Source organism: Pristiophorus japonicus, chromosome 2, assembly GCF_044704955.1.
Source record: "Pristiophorus japonicus isolate sPriJap1 chromosome 2, sPriJap1.hap1, whole genome shotgun sequence".
In the NCBI taxonomy this organism is placed as follows: domain Eukaryota; kingdom Metazoa; phylum Chordata; class Chondrichthyes; family Pristiophoridae; genus Pristiophorus; species Pristiophorus japonicus.
Window position 1 is genome coordinate 372,460,198 of NC_091978.1, and position 13,415 is coordinate 372,473,612.

The 13,415-nt window shown below is 50.6% G+C and overlaps 1 protein-coding gene across 4 annotated transcripts in view; it reads right to left on the minus strand.

Annotated features, from left to right (window-relative positions):
• Positions 1-13,415, minus strand: part of LOC139250860 (protein phosphatase 3 catalytic subunit alpha) — a 400,550-nt gene that overhangs the window by 249,187 nt on the left and 137,948 nt on the right. The gene's annotated exons all lie outside the window — the stretch shown is intronic.

Below are 13,415 nucleotides of genomic sequence, written 5' to 3' on the forward strand. Positions count from 1 at the left end.
GGAAGAGGGAGGAGGGGGGGGAAGAGGGAGGAGGGGGGGGGAAGAGGGGGGAGGGAGGGGGGGGAGGAGAGAGACGGAGAGGTTTAGGGAGGGAGTTCCAGAGCCCGGGGCCCAGGCAGCTGAAGGCACGGCCACCGGTGGTGGAGCGATGGGAATCAGGGGATGCTCAAGAGGCCAGAATTGGAGAAGCGCAGAGATTCAAATCAAAGAGTTCAATCCGAAAGCGATAGTAAAAGTCTTGGAATCCCACAAGAAGTGAACTTGGCTTAAGTCATGACGAAGTAATGACCCCGTCAGTGAAGTTCAAAACCTGCATGGGCCGCGATCGTCATTCTTGCGTCTGTTCCTCCTCTGTTATTATCCAATTATAGAGTAATGTTTTGGAGAAACAACTACCCGCTCACCCCGAGCAGTTTACATTAAACGAGGAGCGTCTGCCACCAGTATTGTTGTGACCAAAACCATAAACATCCCCACAGGTACGATTGGTCAAAGTGTCGTACAGCTTCAACAGCAACTGAATAAAACTGGGTTAGAAACAAACTAAACCCAAAGCCTGCTAACCATCTCCCCATCTCTCTAACCACCTCCAACCCCTCCCCATCTCTGCTCTCCTTCAATTCTGCCCCATCGGTGGTTGTGCCTTCAGCTGCCTGAGCCCGAATAACTGGAACTCCCTCCCTAAACCTCTCCGCCTCTCTCTCCTCCCAGCTTTTGGTCACCTGCCCTAATATTTCTGTATGCGGCTTGGTGTCAAATGTGTTTTGAATCGCTCCTGTGAAGCACCTTGGGACGTTTTACTACGTTAAAGGCCTATATAAATACAAGTTGTTGCAGAAATCAGGAAATGCTTTTTGCATACGCACACACTCGTGCAGACACACACACACACACACACAAAGGCTAATGGAAATCTGCAACTGTCTCCCGCAAAAGGCTATGCATATTGGGATTCAAGTGGAGCTTTCCAGACCGAGATGGACACATCTGAACACACGAATGAGGTCATGCACCTTTCATGCATCCCCCCCCCACCTTCCCTCCTCCTTACCCGGGCTCACGCCTCCCCCCCCTTCCTCACACACCAGAGATCATTAGATAGTGTCATCTTGTGTCGAGTACCCTCTGTCTCACTCATGCTGGAGAGGGGCTCCAAGTACCCACAGTAAGGACTCGATGTTGGGCAGGAGGGGCTGAGCGACACACTCTCCCATTGACCACCTCGGGCACAAGCCTCATCAATGTGTTTGAGGCGGCAGGAAGAGACGTCTAGACGGTGATATAGGCGGCAGGAAGAGACGTCTAGACGGTGATATAGGCGGCAGGGAGAGACATCGAGACAGTGATATAGGCTGGGCAGGGAGAGACGTCAGGAGGTGATGCAGGCGGGGCAGGAGAATACCCAGCTCTTAGTCCCAGTTGGTGCTATATGAATGCAGTGCAGTGGAGAAGGGGATTGAAACCGTTCACTCAGCAACGCAGTGCCCGAGGGAGGAAACACACAGACTATTTCTGCACGGTTACGAATGAATCAAAGAAAAGGTCCAGCTTTGTTTTGTGACAGTTTTGTGTAGAACTTATCAGAACTTGCAGACAGCGTTACAAAGGGACAGTCGGCCGAGACTGGATAAGGCAGGGAGAAGCAATTAAAAAAAAATAAAGTTCTCCAATATAAAATCAACCTGCTCACTCAAACTTCGAGAAGATTGGGCCGCACAAAATACACACTTCAGCTCGTGCCGTACAGATAATTCTACTCCACTGCCAGGAAGTAGCCAGCCCGCCCAAGAAACGATTCCCCAGAGTGCGGTCGATGCGGAGGAATATTTTGTGCTCTGCCCCAACCAACCTCACATTGTGCTGTCCCAGTGCTGGGTGTGTGAGCTGGTGTTCAGTGTCTGATTACCACTGTGTTTACATTGTGGACACAGACATGGCAAGTTTTTCTTCTTAAACTTCCAATGAATTTTACCGCAAATTACCAAGGTACATTTTTGGGAGGAATTCATGAGCCTGAGGCCTTTGTTTGGGCGTGTCGTGTTCTTGTTAAGCAGCAGGAGTAATGCCCATTAAATACTGCCTTAGTGGACAGGGTGACAGTGAGGAGAATGCTGTTTGAGGTTCCTCCTCCACCCGAGACGGCACGACCCTGTATCATTCCAAAGTATTCATCCACAATACGATTAAAACACTATACCTCTATTGGGAGACCTCAAAGAAAATAGAATTTGTATTCAATTTGTTCATAGCAACCCATAATTGTCCACCCAAGTGTTCTTGTGTGTCAGCCGTGACTCAGTGGGCAGCACACGTGCCTTGGAGTCAGAAGCTTCTGGGTTCAAGTCCCACTCCAGAAACTTGAGCACATAAATCCAGGCTGACACTCCCAGTGCCGTGTTGAGGGAGCGCCGCACCGTCGGAGGGGCCGTATTGAGGGAACGCTGCACTGTGGGAGGGGCAGTGCTGAGGGAGCGCCGCACTGTGGGAGGGGCAGTGCTAAGGGAGTGCCGCACTGTCGGAGGGGCAGTACTGAGGGAGTGCTGCACTGTCGGAGGGGCAGTACTGAGGGAGTGCTGCACTGTCGGAGGGGCAGTGCTGAGGGAGCGCCGCACTGTCGGAGGGGCAGTGCTGAGGGAGCGCCGCACTGTCGGAGGGGCAGTGCTGAGGGAGGAACTGTCGGAGGGGCAGTGCTAAGGGAGTGCCGCACTGTCGGAGGGGCAGTGCTGAGGGAGCGCCGCACTGTCGGAGGGGCAGTACTGAGGGAGGAACTGTCGGAGGCCCCATCTGCCCCCTCAGACGGATGCAAAATATCCCACAGCTATTATTTCGAAGAGCAGATGTGTCCTGGTCCAATATTTATCCCTCAATCAACATCACAAACAGATTATCTGGGTCATTATCACATTGCTGTGTGTGGGAGCTTGCTGTGCGCAGATTCTCTGCCATGTTTCCCACAATACAACATGTGACTACACTCCAATACTTGGTTGGCTGTGAAGTGCTTTACGACGTCCTGAGGTCGTGAAAGGCGCTATATAAATGCAAGTCTTTCTGCCAACAGCTGGCTTTAAATTACTTCAAAAATGATAAGTCAAGAGATAATTTCAAGAAGCAGTAGCAATATCTTTTCAGTAGCAATGTTGTTTTGGCTTCAACGCTCCAACGATTCAGAACTCAATGGGACTTACCATGGAGTCAGCCACAGACGCTGGCACGATACGCACAGGCAGCATCTCCTCCCTGTAACCCTGCCACTGAGCATCATTCCTGCTGCTTAACCAGAACACGGCAAGCCCAAACAATGGCCTCGGGCTCATGAATTCCTTCCCAAAATATACATTGGTAATTTGCGGTCAAATTCGTTGGGAGCTTAAGAAGAGAGTCAGGTGAGTGTATCCATAATTTAAAGACAAACCGGTAATCCCGCGCAGAGCAACAGCAATTTACAAACCCAGCTTTGGCACAGCACAAAGTGCTCCCGTCAAGTTGCATTTTGTACATGGCTGTTTGGGGCGTGGCAGCCCCGACCTGTGCGAGACCGGCGGCCTGGAGCAGCATGGAGGTGTACTACTGCAGGGAGCAGCGCGAGCTGGTACAGGAGAGAGACGGCTGCAAGAGGGACGTCACCAAGGTCCAGTCGGTGATTGGAGCGTGGGCAGGTACAGCAGGAGGGGCGAAGGAGCGGCGAGAGATTGTAGAGGGACGTGATCGGGGCTCAGGAGAGGCATGAGTTAGGTGCCAGGGGCCAGCCCACACTGCGATATGTGAGCGCACTGGGTCTGTGCAGCAGAGCTGGTCTCCAGTCGTCCTGGTTAACCCTTGCCCCTGGACCAAGACCTCGCTCTGTCGAGCCCATGTGGTGGCTGGTGTGCAACGGTCACCCCACGTTAAAACAATCCACCCACAGGCATCTTCCACCCTTCAGGATGTAGTTCGGGATCTGGAATATTAGGCCCTTCATTGAAACACCTGTGAACTCATCCTTTTTTGGCGTGGAAGCAAGTCATCCTCGCTTCGAGGGACCGCCGATGATGATGGTTCGGGGCAGAGCAAAGAACGTCCCTCAGCATCGGACGTGCTCTGTATCTGACCGGAGAGAGTTTCGTGCTGACACCGAGCGCCCAAATCAAAACAAGTCTTCCTCACTGGAGCTTGGCCATCCCTGAACTTTGGCATCACTTCAAACTGTTGGCTTCTGCGCACAGATAGATGGAAAGCAAGGCGATCGGCAAAAGGACCAAAGGCGACATAAGAGAAAACTTTTTAATGCAGCGAGTGGTTATGATCTGGAATGCGCTGCCTGAGAGGGTGGTGGAGGCAGACTCAATCGTGGCTTTCACAAGGGAGTTGGATAAGTCCCTGAAGGAAGAGAGTTTGCAGGGCTCTGGGGAAAGGGCACGGGCTCGACGGGCCGAATGAGCTTCTTCCGTGCTGTCATCACACCATCACAGGCGTTCCCTCAAACGAGGATGACCTTCTACACCAAAAGGGATGAGTTCACAGATTTTTCAATGAAGGATCCGATGTTCCAGTCCTGAACTCCAGGGGAGGAAGATGCCTGTGGGTGGATTGTTTAACGTGGGGTGACCGTTGCACACCAGCCACCACACGGGCTTGACAGAGCGAGGTCTTGGTCCAGGGGCAAGGGTTAACCAGGACGACTGGAGACCAGCTCTGCTGCACGGACCCAGTGTGCTCACATATCGCAGTGTGGGCTGGGCCCGTGCTGCCCCTGGGCCCTCGCCTCTCCTGGGCCCCGTACCCTCATTCGCCGCCCCTCCGCCAAAATCACCCGCCGAATCTCAGCCACGTTTCCTCATCGCTCCTCGGCCTCGATCACTCGCCACATCTCCGCCCCAGCCTTTGTGCTCCTCTGCTGTACCTGGACCCCACCGATACTGCTGCCCAACCTCCAAAAATATTCCGCGATGTAACCAATTTGTGATCCCATACAACAGAAAACAAGTGTCGGCTCAGAAACAGGTTGAACAGGAACAGGCCTGTTGATGGGTGAATCAAAAAGAAATCCTGCTGCATTAGAAAACTTTGTGTGGGGCAACAGAATAATAGCTGGGTAGGAGGCAGCTTGTGGTTGAGGCTCAGGATTAATGCACATCACCTGGAATACTGTGTTCAGTTTTGCTCTCCTAATCTGAGGAAGGACGTTCTTGCTATTGAGGGAGTGCAGCAAAGGTTCACCAGACTGATTCCAGAGATGGCTGGACTGACATGAGGAGAGACTGGATCGACTGGGCCATTATATATTGGAGTTTAGAAGGATGAGGGGATCTCATAGAAACATACAAGATTCTGACGGGACGGGACAGGTTAGATGCGGGTAGATTGTTCCTGATGTTGGGGAAGTCCAGAACCAGGGGTTACAGTCTAAGGATAAGGGGTAAGCCATTTAGAACTAAGATGAGGAGAAACTTCTTCACTCAGAGTTGTGAACCTGTGGAATTCTCTGCTGCAGAGAGTTGTTGATGCCAGTTCATTCGATATATTCAAGAGGGAGTTAGATATGGCCCTTACGGCTAAAGGGATCAAGGGGTATGGAGAGAAAGCAGGAAAGGGGTACTGAGGTGAATGATCAGCCATGATTTCATTGAATGGTGGTGCAGGCTCGAAGGGCCGAATGGCCTACTCCTGCACCTATTTTCTATGTTTCTAACAACTCCAACCTCTCTCTCACTGCTCAAACCAATCCCATTACCGACTCGCTCCCACAGATCACCCCCCCCCCCCACCCTTAAATATTTGAGAGAATGTAATCGGTGCTTTAAGCTAATGGTGTTGAACCAGCCCACCAGTTCCATCTCTGCTCACCACCACCAGCTGTGGATAGACAGATCGCCAGACAAGCACTCACACACATCACGTCCGCAGACACCTCTCGCTGATACCGGCACAGGTACAATAGCACCAGAGGCCGCAGCGACACTATCAAATCCTTTTATCAACTTAAAAGGCCAAGTTGCAGGGTCAATCATTCAGAATTTGTTCAATCCAAAAGTTAATCGCGTTTCTCAGATAAAGATTTGGTAAGGATTCTGCATCTGAATTTCAGACATTGGTATGATGTCACCTTGCAGCTAATATATAAACACAGAAGATATTCGGCCCAACCAGTCCATGCCGGTGTTTATGCTCCACTCGAGCCTCCTCCCGTCTTTCCTCACCTAACTATCGGCATAACCCTCTATTCCCTTCTCCCCCATTGGCTTGTCCAGCCTCCCCTTGAATACATCGATACTATTCACCTCAACCCCTCCCTGTGGCAGCGAGTTCCACATTCTCACCGCTCTCTTGGTAAAGAAGTTTCTCCTGAATTCCCCATTGGGTTTATTAGTGACTGTCTGATATTGGTGGCCCCTAGTTCTGGTCTCTCCCACAAATGGAAACATTCTCTCTGTATCCGCTCTATTAAAACCTTTCACAATTTTAAAGACCCCTATTATGTCACCCCTCAGCCATTTTTTGCAAGAGTAAAGAGACCCAGCCTGTTCATCCTTCCCTGATATGTATACCCTCGCATTTCTGGTATCATCCTTGTAAATCCTCTCTGCACCCTCTCCAGTGCCTCTATATCCCTTTTACAATATGGCGACCAGAACTGTATGCAGTGCTCCAAGTGTGCCAAGGTTCGATACAGATTTAACATAACTATACCAGTGCACAACAACTCAATGCTTTCTTTGAATGAGAAAATGTATTCAGTAAAATAGTTCCTAAACTCTTATACCAGTGAAAATAAAAAAAAAAACTGAATTTTAGGTGACAGTTAACATCCATTTCTGCTTAGGTGTCAGCTGTGGCCCAGTGGGCAGCACACTTGCTCTGAGTCAGAAGGTTGTGGTTTAAGTCCCACTCCAGGGACTTCAACACAGATTCCAGGCTGACACTCCAGTGCAGTGCTGAGGGAGCGCCGCACTGTTGGAGGGGCAGTGCTGAGGGAGCGCCGCACTGTCGGAGAGGCAGTGCTGAGGGAGCGCCGCACTGTCGGAGGGGCAGTGCTGAGGGAGCGCCGCACTGTCGGAGGGGCAGTGCTGAGGGAGTGCCGCACTGTCGGAGGGGCAGTGCTGAGGGAGCGCCGCACTGTCGGAGAGGCAGTGCTGAGGGAGCGCCGCACTGTCGGAGGGGCAGTACTGAGGGAGCGCCGCACTGTCGGAGGGGCAGTGCTGAGGGTGCGCCGCACTGTCGGGGGTGGGGACAGTGCTGAGGGAGCGCCGCACTGTCGGAGGGGCAGTACTGAGGGAGCGCCGCACTGTTGGGGGTGGGGACAGTGCTGAGTACTGACAAGCACCCCTGACATATAGCTTAAAGGTTTTCTATTCAACCATTTATGCCAATTTGTCTAAACAATTCGCATTTAGACAAGTCAGTTAACAGAGTAAAATGTCCCAAGGCACTTGTTTCACAGGAGCGATCATCAAACAAAATTTGACTCCGAGCCACACAAGGAGATACGAGGAGAGGCAGCCAAAAGCTTGGTCAAAGAGGAAGGTTTTACGGAGCGTTTTAAAAGAGGAGAGGCGAAGAGGTTTAGGGAGGGAGTTCCAGAGCTCGGGGCCCAGGCAGCTGAAGGCACGGCCACCAATGGTGGGGCGATTATATTCAGGGATACTCAGAGGGCAGAATTAGAGGAGTGCAGATCGGAGGGTTGCAGGGCTGGAGGGGGGTCAGAGAGAGGTTACCAATATCTGTGGGAGCCAATCTACCTTGCACACAAATTATTTGATTACATTTATGAAAGGAGTTGGTCAGTCTCTACATCTCGGGTCATTCTACAAACAAATCTTCAGTATGTCACTGGAGACTGCCAACTGGAAGCATCCAGTTAGTGCAACAGTGACCAGGTTTTATAACCCGACACACCTTCAGTCAGAAACAACGTTTTATTTTATTTGTTCCTGGGATGTGGGTGTCACTGGCAAGGCCGCCATTTATTGCCCATCCCTAATTGCCCCTTGAGAAGGTGGTGGTGAGCCGCCTTCTTGAACCGCTGCAGTCCGTGTGGTGAAGGTGCTCCCACAGTGCTGTTAGGGAGGGAGTTCCAGGATTGTGACCCAGCGACGATGAAGGAACGGCCGATATATTTCCAAGTCAGGATGGTGTGTGACTGGGAGGGGAACGTGGAGGTGGTGGTGTTCCCATGCGCCTGCCGCGCATAATAAATAAGAACACTAAATTAGGAGGAGTCGGCCATTCGGCCCCTCGAGCCTGCACCACCATTCAACAAGATCATGGCTGATCTTCGACCTCAACTCCACTTTCCCACCCGATCTCCATATCCCTTGATTCCCCAAGAGTCCCTATCTCTACTTTGAATATACTCAAAGACTGAGCCTCCACAGCCCTCTGGGGCAGAGAATTCCAAAGATTCACCACCCTCTGAGTGAAGAAATTCCTCCTCATCTCAGTACTAAATGGCCGACCCCTTATCCTGAGACTGTGACCCCTGGTTCTAGACTCCCCAGCCCGGGGGAAACATCCTCCCTGCATCTACTCTGTCAAGCTCCTTAAGAGTTTTGTATGTTTCAATGAGATCACCTCATTCTTCTAAACTCTGGAGAATATAGGCTTAGTCTGCTCAATCTCTCCTCATAGGACAATCCTCCCATCCCAGGAATCAGTCTGGTGAACTTTCATTGCACTCCCTCAATGGCGAGCAAATCCTTCCTTAGGTAAAGCGACCAAAACTATATACAGTACTCCAGGTGTGGCCTCACCAATGCCCTGTAAAATTATCTACTCTTAATTCAGGTGTTCATTTAAATTGGAACTGTGAAAAAAATGTCTCCATTGCAAGAATCACAATTTGAACTGCTGACTACAGCAAGAGTTTTCCCAGCAAAGATTACTTGGAATTAACAGCAGAATTTACACTCCCAATGACATTACATCTGTAGCATTAAGCATCTCCCAATTCAACAATTTGCATTTATATAGTGCTTGTAACAGGGATACATCCCAAGACACTTCATAGGAGGGTATCAGACAAACTTTGACACCGAGCCACGAGATATATTAGGGACAGGTGACCAAAAGCTTGGTCAAAGAGGTGGGTTTTAAGGAACATCTTAAAAGGAGGAGAGAGAGAGGCAGAGAGGTTTAGGGAGGGAGTTCCAGAGCTTGGGGCCCAGGCAGCTGAAGGCACGGCCACCGATGGTGGAGAGATGGAAATCGGGGGATGTGCAAGAGGTCAGAGTTGGGGGAGCCCAGAGATTTCAGAGGGTTGTAGGGCTGGAGGAGGTTCGGAGATCGGGAGGGGAGGGAGAGGGGGGGGGAGGGAGGAGGCCATGGACCTGGATATATACTTGAAAAAGGAAACATTTTACAGGGCAGTGGGGAAAGAGCGGGGGGGGGGAGTGGGACTGATTGGATCGCTCTGTCACAGAGCCGGCACAGGCTCGATGGGCCCAATAGCCCCCTCCTGTGCCGTGTGATTCTATGATTACCCACAAATCACATCGGGCGATGATCTTTAATGAAACAGATGCCAAACACACAAAGGCAGCTCCAGTGGTTAATATTTCACACGCTCTGCAGGGTTCACTTCACTGTGATGCATTAGCACATGATTGCAGCCTACCACCGTCAATCCTAAAAAGCTCCACAGTGCTTTCCCCACAATTAATTGCCTGGCCAGTACTCCCACCATTTACTGATGGTTTGCACAGGATACCAAGCAATGCGGCACATTACAGCACCAATTAGAAAACAGTCAGCCAGCCAGCCAGTGTGTGACATCACAAAGCACCGGTCTCCTCCATCTTAATGTGCGAGTGTACGAGAAATTAGAATTTCACCATCCCGATGTGAAAGATTCACACCGGGAAGCCCAGTGTATTTTTTCTGGTAAAATTCTACTCGAACAGTCTCCTGTACCTCCCGCATTGGCTCCGTCACATCGAGTGTACGGCACAGGAATAGAACCACTGGGCCCCAGCGCTCCGTGCCGGGGTTTATGTCCCACCGCTCCGTGCCGGGGTTTATGTCCCACCGCTCCGTGCTGGGGTTTATGTCCCACCGCTCCGTGCCGGGGTTTATGTCCCACTGCTCCGTGCCGGGGTTTATGTCCCACCGCTCCGTGCCGGGGTTTATGCTCCACACCAGCCCCCTCCCACCCCTCTCCATCTCACTCCATCACCATATCCTTCTATTCCTCTCTCCCCCGTGTGTTTATCCAGCTTCCCCTTAAATCAACATAACATTAAAAAAAACAGATTATCTGGTCATTAGCACATTGCTGTTTGTGGGAGCTTGCTGTGCGCAAATTGGCTGCTGTATTTCCCACAGTACAACAGTGACTACACTCAAAGTATTTCATTGGCTGTAAAGCATTTTGAGATGTCCGGCACTATGTAAATGCAAATCTTTTTTCTTTGAAATACATCGATACTATTCGCCTCAACACCTCCCTGTGGCAGCGAGTTCCACATTCTCACCGCTCTCTGGGTAAAGAAGTTTCTCCTGAATTCCCGGCAGGTGGTAATGGCAGAGAGTAGTTGAACAAGCGCATTACCCTGAATGGGCCACACAGCCCCTTAAAGGGGGCTCACACCCCCCCAAAAATTAACGGGAACACTGTAGCCGCAGCGTCCAAACCAGGAATATCCCAAGTTCAACGCCCCTCCCTCCCCAGTGAGTGTAGCGGTCGGAGCTTTCCCACAGGGAGGTGGTGGCGGTGCTCCAACAGACCTCAGTGCCGGGGGTGAGGGGAATTGTAAGAGCTCCCGCTAGTGGGCCACTGCGGTAATGCAACTGTGGGTGTGAATATAATAAAATGATCAGGTGACAAGGTCACATGACAAGTTCCTGTGGAGCCAACTTGTAGTGTGTTTTTCCATCAGAGGTGCACCTCCGCCACGATCTCTCGCCAATCCTCCGCACCAAACATTCGCCGAGATCGTGGGTAGAGTTGTGGCAAATGAGGGTACAGGGCCCAGAAGAGGCGAGGACCCAGGGGCAGCACGAGCCCAGCCCACACTGGGTCCGTGCAGCAGAGCTGGTCTCCAGTCGTCCTGGTTAACCCTTGCCACTGGACCAAGACCTCGCTCTGTCAAGCCCCGTGTGGTGGCTGGTGTACAACGGTCACCCCACGTTAAAAAATCCACGCACAGGTATCTTCCACCCTTCAGGATGTAGTTCGGGATCTGGAATATTAGGTCCTTCATTGAAACACCTGTGAACTCGTCCCTTTTGGTGTGGAAGCAAGTCATCCTCGTTCGAGGGACTGCCTATGATGATGATCGTGTTTGTGATGTGGTGAAGAATGCATCACTGGGATGTGTGTGTGTGGGGGATGAAGAACACCACACAGCGTGGATAGCTCAGACTGATTGCTCTCCAGCAAGCCCTGGTCAGTATGTGGGGACAGCCCCGGACAGCACTGGGGCCAGAGACAGCACTGTCCTCAGTCAGCCGTTCCCCCAATACTTACTGTCCAGACTCACATGATGAATGTGGACTGACGAAAATGCTGATCAGCAACAGACACCTGGCGTTAAATCTTGCCAACGTTCTATGGCCTCGCCCTTCCCTATCTCTAATCTCCTCCAGCCCCACAACCCCCCCCCCCGTGATCTCTGCGCTCCTCCAATTCTGCCCTCCTGTCCATCCCCCGATTTCCATCTCTCCACCATCGGTGGCCGTGCCCCCAGCTGCCTGGACCCCAAGCTCTGGAACTCCCTCCCTAAACCTCTCCACCTCTCTCCCCATCCTTAAAACCTGCCTCTTTGACCAAGCTTTTGGTCACCTGCCCGAATATCTCCATGTGTACCTCGGTGTCAAATTCTGTTTGTTAATCGTTAAAGGTGCTATATAAATGCAAGTTACAGAATCAGACGGACGGCGGCCATTCGGCCCATCATATTCGTACTGGCCGACAAAGAGCTACCCAGCCTAATTCACTAAATATATTCAAAAAGGAGTCAATTCACTAAATATATTCAAAAAGGAGTTAGATGTAGTCCTTACTACTCGGGGGATCAAGGGGTATGGCGAGAAAGCAGGAAAGGGGTACTGAAGTTGCATGTTCAGCCATGGACTCATTGAATGGCGGTGCAGGCTAGAAGGGCCGAATGGCCTACTCCTGCACCTATTTTCTATGTTTCTATGTTTAATCCCACTTTCCAGCTCTCTGTCCGTAGCCCTGTAGGTTACGACACTTCAGGTGCACATCCAATACTTTTTAAATGTGGTGAGGGTTTCTGCCTCTACCACCCTTTCAGGCAGTGAGTTCCAGACCCCCACCACCCTCTGGGTGAAGACATGTCCCCTCAAATCCCCTCCAAACCTCCCCCCAATTACTTTAAATCTAATGTGGTGACCAGAACTGCACGCAGTACCCTAGCTGTGACCTAGCTAGTGTTGTATACAGTTCCAGCATAACCTCCCTGCTCGTATATTTTATGCAATAGCTATAAAGGCAAGTATCCCGTATTCCTTTTTAACCATCTTATCTACCTGCCCTGCTACCTTCAGATATCTGTGGACCTGCACTCCAAGGGCCCTCTGTTTCTCCACCTCTCCGTGTCCTCCCATTTAATGTGTATTCCCTTGCCTTGTTGCACCTCCCCAAATGCATTACCTCACACTTTTTCAGATTGAATTGCATTTGCCACTGTTCTGCCCACCTGACCAGTGCATCGATATCTTCCTGCAGTCTAAATCTTTCCTCCTCACCGTCACCCACACAGCCAAATATTTGTATCATCTACAAATGTCTTTATCAGGCCCCCCTGCATTTATTGTTGTTTCACTCTCTTTTTTGCACCAACGCAAGTTAGTCGTGATATTGGGAGGGTAAAAATAGAATAGCTGTGACTTGTACCCCAGTGCAAGTTAGATTTATGGTTTACACCCAACCAAGAGTTTGTAAAAAATCAACAAGATGTAGACAGTGTTGGGTATCTTGATAAATTTCACACAAACGATCGGAATAAAGTCAATGATTAGATTTAAGAACATAAGAAATAGGAGCAAGAGTCAGCCATTTGGCCCCTTGAGCCTGCTCCGCCATTCAATAAGATCACGGCTGATCTAATCTTGGCCTCAACTCCACTTCCCTGCCCACTCCCCATAACCCTTCACTCCCTTATCGTTCAAAAGTCTGTCTATCTCCACCTTAAATATATTCTATGACCCAGCCTCCACAGCTCTCTGGGGCAGTGAGTTCCAAAGATTTACAACCCTCAGAAGAAATTTCTCCTCATCTTCTGTGTTATTCTAAAACTATGCCCATAGTTCTGGATTCCCCCACGAGAGGAAACAACCTCTCTGCATCTACCCTGTCTAGTCCCCTCAGAATCTTATACGTTTCGATAAGATCACCTCTCATTCTTCCAAACTCCAATGTGTATAGGCCCAATCTTTCTTCATTAGTCAACCCCATCATCTCAGGAATCAATCTC